Genomic DNA, 7,151 nt, shown 5'->3' on the forward strand with positions numbered 1-7,151 from the left:
CCCCTCGAGCCTGTGCCCCGCCATTTGATAAGACCATGGCTGATCTTCAGACCTAACTAATTACCTGCCCTATCGCCATTTCCCCTAATCCCTCCATTTTTAAAAAATCTATCAGTCTCAGCCTTAAAGATGTTCTGGGATAGTGAATTCCATAAATTCACTATCCTCTGAGTGTAGAAATGTTTCCTCAACTCTGTTCTAAAAGGCTGACCCTTAATCTCCTCCTAAATCTCTTACAGTAAGGAATTATTACTCATTTCTTCCAAGGTTACTGACTGTGCAGAAATATACGTGTTAATCATCTCAATGGATATCTAATTCCTGATGATATCCTTCTCCAAACAAAATGAATCAAAGAATGCTGACCAAAGACAAGTGTCATGCTGAACATTTTATCTAGGTAAGATTTATTATATGGAGATTCCTATCTCGTTTTTTCCTGAGTGTGATGAGTTATACAAATCAAAGGGATGTAATCTGACGTTGTGAGAATTGACAGATGACAGCCAGTCTTCTAGTGTGAGGTGTATTTACTTACTCACTGGCTGACAGCAAAATAGCGCTGAATAAATTCAAGAGTGTGTATCCTTTGTGGACTTCGAAGGTATTTTTGACACATTTAAATCGATATGTATTGTTTGTGCTCGGTAAGTTAATGCCTTCACTTTTTCATGGTAATTCACCTCCAACTGCAAATGACAAGATAAAAGAAATTATGCTAACTTATCACCCTAATAACCATTAATGAGGCACTTAACCTTTGTTAAGTAATTTGGTTTATAGCCAAAGGCAGCTAAATCCAGGGGAAAAAATTTAAGCCTAAAGTTACAGGAATGAGTGGTGTGCCCCCATAGAGAAAAAAATACAGGAACATAATTTTTGACATAAATTTATAGAAAGAAAACAACCTTGCATCTTTTCACTTCAACTAAAACAATGTTTAGAGATTAAATAACACTAGATTGTTGCAAAAAAGAGATTAAATTTGGCAGTAGTAAGCCATCATCTGGGAATATAGCCATAGAATTCCTGGAGTATTTTCTCTCTCTCTGGTAAATCAGGTTTTTGGTGTAGAACTTAACATCATATATTTGTGGTTGTGTAAATTATGGGTTTAAGTTTTATACACCAAACAGGAAATCAATTTTTTATTACATATGGAGTCCAGTTTATGTTAATAGTATCATTTGGCATTATTAACACAAACTGCACTCCATATTCAATCAAGAATTGATGTAATCAAGAAACTGTTTGTTTAAGTCAACACATAATCATGTTTGTTTTTTTATATAAATTATACATTGGACCGAAACCTTTAAAAGTCTCTAAATTTAGATGATGAAGAATATTGCTGTATTTCAGGACACAGTGGTTGTATATTGCAACTCCAATGGTCTAACACCTGAGAGATGATGTGTTATTTATGGTCGAAACTAATGCAACTTGGATATGCTCAAGCATTCAGATCAGTGCTGCTCAGTAACTGTCCATGGTCCTGGAAACCCAGCCTCACTGCTTCACTGATCCAGTCTGAAGTCAAGTCATTCTTCAGTAAGCTCATGGTTTGTTTTCTCTCCACTCAGACATCAATTTTAATACATGTGTACACCTTGGCTGTGTCCAGCCAAACATTTTCTCACTTTCAATAATAAATTAGACTCAGCACCTCTGGCAAATGGAGGCCAAGTAAACTACAGTTTATTTCTTCATAAACGGAGCTGCATTTTGTTTCGTTTTTGTAAAATGAAATAACAATATTGCTTAGCTAGATTTAGGAAGTATTGTATTTCTCCAGCTGCTTAACAGTTCCCAGTAACCAAAACACACCCGTTTTGCACCATTCATTTGCAACAAAACTCAACAAATCAGCACACATTTCAGAATGGAGGAAGAGAAGCCTTGTAGTTGCAGCAAGACATTCCAAAATCTGCTTTAATTGTTGGCTTGAGGTCTTGCAGTCTAATGTTTATAATAATAACAATACTTGCATTTGATAGCGGGCCTCATCACATGGTTCAGACATCTCAAAGCGCTTCACAGAATATATTGTAAAGTGGACTGACTGTGTATTCTGTGGTCTGTCATCTGTGTGAGGGAGGAAAGTTGAATAAGTTTTCCCACTAAATTACTTCATTAAGGCTATCTTATCCGGAAAGTATTAAAGTGAAAGACTCCGGAAGTCCAAGGACAATGATGAGCAAGAAGCAGGCAGGACTCCTGGGTGTCAAAGAAGTTAGATCATCTGTCACCCATTGTGAACGGCTCCTTTAGTAACTGTACCATGAATCAAATTGGCAAACTAGCAATTGATTGCAGGCAGTATCTGTCAGGTATCAGAGTTACTCCTCGGATTCATGCCTGGCTGAATCAATTATAATATCAGGGATATTCAGTGACACAGCTGGAGAGAAAATCTAATCGTTACCCTTGATGGCAGCGGTGGTGTCAGTAACATGATATTAACAAGAGTATTATTTTGTTAGTCTGACATGATAAGTATGCATCTTGTTAAAGCAAAACAAGGTGGCAGCATTCATAACCAATGCACTTTTTAGCACAAACTGTGTAGGACTTTGATAAATTGGATATTTTATTATATTCATATGGGAGGCAATTATAAATGTTCCTAGAATGACATCCCAATTCAAAGTAATATGAGCAGCAATTACATCCAACGTTGTTGGGCTAAAACCAAAAGGAAACAATGGTTTTTCATTTGTGTATCAGCCTGGCTCAATAGTTGGAAGCACTCTCGCCTCTGAGTCAGAAGGTTATGAGTTCAGGCACCAGGCAGGAGCAATAAGATTAGATGAGATTGAAGTTCCCAAGCAAATGACAGAGGAAAATTATTGTTTCTAATATATTAATGTACTGTAAATTAAAGTCACAATACGTCACTCAAAAAATCATGATAGCACAGTGATTCTTCGTTACATAACACTGCAGTTGACTTTCCTGATGGCTCCGTTGGGAAAGGGCGAATCTTTGCAAGTGTCTGATCTCACTTCAGCCCCAATACGCTAAACATAAAACATTAGGCAGGGTTCCAGGATCTGGTTGCACTCCAGTGACTGCTGACTGGAAAATAGATGTTGAACGAGGGAAGGATCGACCAGAATGAAATAGCCTGAATGATTCCTAGTTTGCCAACACTCACTATCTATACTCAAAACAAAACAAAATAATCACTTGGATGAGATACTAGAGGCAGAAAAAGTCATCATAATCGAGCACTTCAGGAACAATGGGAGAATTTTTAAATGGAAAACAAAACACTCCATCTTTTTAATTTAATCTTAATTGTCCTCCTTTAACGAAGAGTGGCATGTGTGTATAACACTTCTAACATTTATTTCTCGCAAATCATTGAAGCTGAAATGGTGAGTCTATGTTAAAATGGATGGTGAACTGAACCCAATAGACAGACACCAAATTGCACAACAGAGTACTAGAACATCAAATAAATATGGAAGAACAGATGGCAAGCAGCAAACAAATATCTTCAATCGCACTTGCTCTGTGATGCACAGTCAGTCATGATTAATCTCATTATGCTAATTATTTGCTCTCTCTTTCTCCATCTGTCTCTTTCTGTGATTTCTTACACTTGTTGCTGACCATTCTTTTCTTCTCCTATGAACTCAGTCTCTTGTCTATTTCTTTCTGCATCTTTTACTCAATCTGTTGTTCCCCAATTTCTATGTTCATCTGTCTTTAAGTCTGTCACCAACATCTTTCTAAGCTGTTTGGTCTTCAACTGTATCCATCTCTCTTATTCTCTGTCCTTATAAATACCTGTACTTGACATTTTTCTTCTATTTGTCTCTTTTACCCTATTGGACTAATTTGTTTTGGATTACATCTCACTATATCTTTTTCTCTCTTTGCCTACTTCACTTTCCTTGTTCTCTTTTATCTCCTCTTGTTGACCATGCCTTGATTTGAATCTATTGGATCTGAATGATCTATCTGCCACCAACTTCATGTCGGTCTGAAGAGTGTGACCTTACATTCAGTGTCAGACAGCATTGCCAGAGAATGTGATCACATAGTGAGTACTGGGTCATATTCTTGCAAGTGAAGTGGTAGATTCACTGAGAATTTGACGATTTCCTGTCAACAGACATCAGTGAGGATTCAGCTTGTGACAGATTGTTAATGAATGAAAGGATCATTTGAAGCTGCGATAATCAATCAGAACGTTAAATGCTATAATTGAATGGTTTAAAACCTGTGGAAAAAATTGCTTCTTTTTGAAGATTCTGATGTTACCAAAAAAATGTGATTGATTGAAAATAATAAGAATTAACTCTTAGTGCTTCACAGAATATTCTTTAAAGTGAATTGATTGTATATTTTGTAGGCGAAACATGACAGCTAATTGCACTGCAGCAGTGTTACATGAAACAGTCATGGATTGAATGTCCACTTTTTTTTTGTAGAGATTGATAACCCGGAAAGCGATCTGCCAATCCACTAACAACCGGGTTCCTACTTTCTGCCAGATAAACAGAGGAGTATGGAGTAAGGAAACTTGCCTAAGGTTTTACCCTGTCCGGGAATCAAACCCGGATCATCCCCTTTGCGAGGTGAGTGCTCTAACCAATACGCTACAGAACTCTAATAGTGGTGTAACATATATTATGATGTCTGAGGAAGAATTTAACCAACGTTTTAAATATTTACCTTGTTAATGTATTTAAATTGTTCACTTAATGGGCCATGTGTGATGAATGCAAATTGTTAACCAGTGTTTATGCCTTTCAACAAATTTAATGTTATGCAGACAATTGTATCTTATTTACTCTCTCATTGCACCCTCTCTCCTTTGCAACAACATCTGTAACCTTGTGCTTTAAATCCAGTTACCCGATTTTGTTTATTTAGACATTCCAAAATAGAAAGAATTGTAATCTAAACTGATTGAAGATTCTGATGTTACCCGCAAAAAAATGTGATCAGTCCTGGTCACATTGATTGAGCATGATAAGAATGCTTATGTTTATCCCTTCAGGCTGTTCTGTAAAATATGGCACCAATAAAAGAATTCAAGAAAAACATTTGCTTCCAGTTAGCAGCTATTGCTTTTCTCTTTTGTTCACAATAATTTCTTCCCTTTCAGCTATGTGAGCATCATTAAAAGCAAACACTGTAACAATTGTTTTCTCAGACAGACATTAAAATGAGCGCTAGACATTCTCTCAGCATTGCAATCTCTTAGTCCGGTAGGTATAAATGTGATAAAAATGTGTTTCTTCAATTAATGATGAGACCTTTTCTCTAAGGCCAGAGCTAGAAAGCCCCAGATGTATTGACACACTCTGGAAAATCCTATTGCTAGCTTCAAGGTTTTAATCTTTACAGAAATGGAAGCTGATGCCTCATATTGATGTACAAACTCATTTACTATGTGTTGTCATTTTTCTCCACCAGATTCCTGTGGGTGTGAATCAGTCTGCTATTTCGTGTGTCCATTTCTTCTCAGCCCACTCGAACAATACAAAATGCAATACACAATCACATTTGTAAAGTGCCTTTCACGTCGGGAGGACGTCGCAAGGTGCTGAACAGTCAGAGATTAGGACCCGAGCAGGGGTTGGGGGTATCAGGGGAAGGTGGAGGACGGGGAGGGTAGGAGGGAGAACAGATTTATTCTGGAGATCTGTCAAATGCATTTCATACAATAGTTAACAAAATGCATTGTAAGAATGTGGTGACTCTATCTCTCCATCTCTAACACTGGGGATTGATAACTTGTTTAAACATATTTACTATTTGCTTCTTTCCCCTTGTCCGTTGTGTTGGACTTTGCTAGAGGAAAATTACTGTCTTAAAACCATCTGCTAACAAATAAGGAAAAGAGGGAAATGAAATGAAGAGAAGTGGCTCAACCCAATTTCACTTTCCCAATTGTCACTCTCCAGGTGAGGAAGCCTTGGACATATTGGTTGAACTTTCACAAACTGGACTGCAAGCAAACCTCAATGGTGATTACATCAATGTACAGAATGCACTCAGGCCAGCGGGGTATTCTTTACATTGACAGAAACAAAAAATTCCTCAAGTCGACTCTAGATTTGCTCAATTCATGTAGCATTTTGGAGTGTGCAAAATTTGATAAAGGTTCTTTTTTATTCTTAGAATACAGGACAGACAGTCGTAGATTACGTAACGATTTTCCTGCTTGTTGAGTTTTTTTAAACCAGTTGTTGGAAATATATTTTCGTTTGATGGTTGATTTACTGTCAGTGATTAGTACCATAAGGGACTGCAGTCAATATTCTGGATGGACAATATCATTGCAATAATTGGGTGGTAGTTTACCCTAATTATCATATTGTTACTGGTTAAATAGCCTTGTCACGAGCAAAGATCGTTCCAGGTTGGAGCTTTTATATTCAGCAGTTCTCATGCTTGGATCAATGTCAGCAGTTGATCCAATCCAGAACCCAGTTTTGGCCACTTCTGAAATGGGCTCCTTTTATATCACACTTTGCCTCCAGATACAGGCTTAACTCTGCAGCCAAAGAGATACAGTAAACCTCTGATAACTCTTCAGTCCAAGGGAAAATGGCTCAGTGAAAAATTATCCAGAATAAAAAGCGAGTTAGGCATATGTATCAATATATAAATAAATGCAGCTGGGATATTGTCAGCATGATAACTTAAGTGGTAGTGACACATTAAGGCAGGATAGAGACATCAGGAGTTCACTGTAATATAAAAGTTATATAAAACAGCATCAGGAGTATATTCACCAGTAATTGTTAAATATGTTTCAAAAAGGAATAATGTTTCAGTCTTTTATCTTCAGAGTTTACTTATTTTTTTAAAATTTATCTCTAAACTGGGAAGGAAGCCAAAGGGAATTATAAAAGAATAAACGGTTAGATTTTTTAAAAATGGTAACTGCATCTTTTGTTAATAAGAACATGCAGTAAAGATGCAGTCTATGCACTTTGATGGTTTGGAATTAATCCAAGTTAAGATGATTAATGAGTCAGAAAGATATTAATTTAAATATTCTTCTGCTTCTGATGTCAACCATAGAAGGTAGTAATAATAATAGTAATAAGAACAATCCTCGCATTTGATAGAGCACCTTATCATGTCCTCTAGACGTCTAAAAGCGCTTCACAGAATATACTGTA

General features: G+C 36.8%; 1 long non-coding RNA gene across 1 annotated transcript; it reads left to right on the top strand.

The window, feature by feature from the left end:
* The first annotated feature begins 214 nt into the window (after positions 1–214).
* LOC103174608 lies at positions 215–4,458 on the top strand. Its single transcript, XR_487360.2, has 3 exons — positions 215–400; positions 1,363–1,551; positions 4,443–4,458. It is a non-coding gene; the product is annotated as an uncharacterized LOC103174608 (long non-coding RNA).
* The last annotated feature ends 2,693 nt before the right edge of the window (positions 4,459–7,151 follow it).

This window comes from Callorhinchus milii, unplaced genomic scaffold (assembly GCF_018977255.1).
Source record: "Callorhinchus milii isolate IMCB2004 unplaced genomic scaffold, IMCB_Cmil_1.0 Scaffold5, whole genome shotgun sequence".
NCBI classification, from domain to species: Eukaryota; Metazoa; Chordata; class Chondrichthyes; order Chimaeriformes; family Callorhinchidae; genus Callorhinchus; species Callorhinchus milii.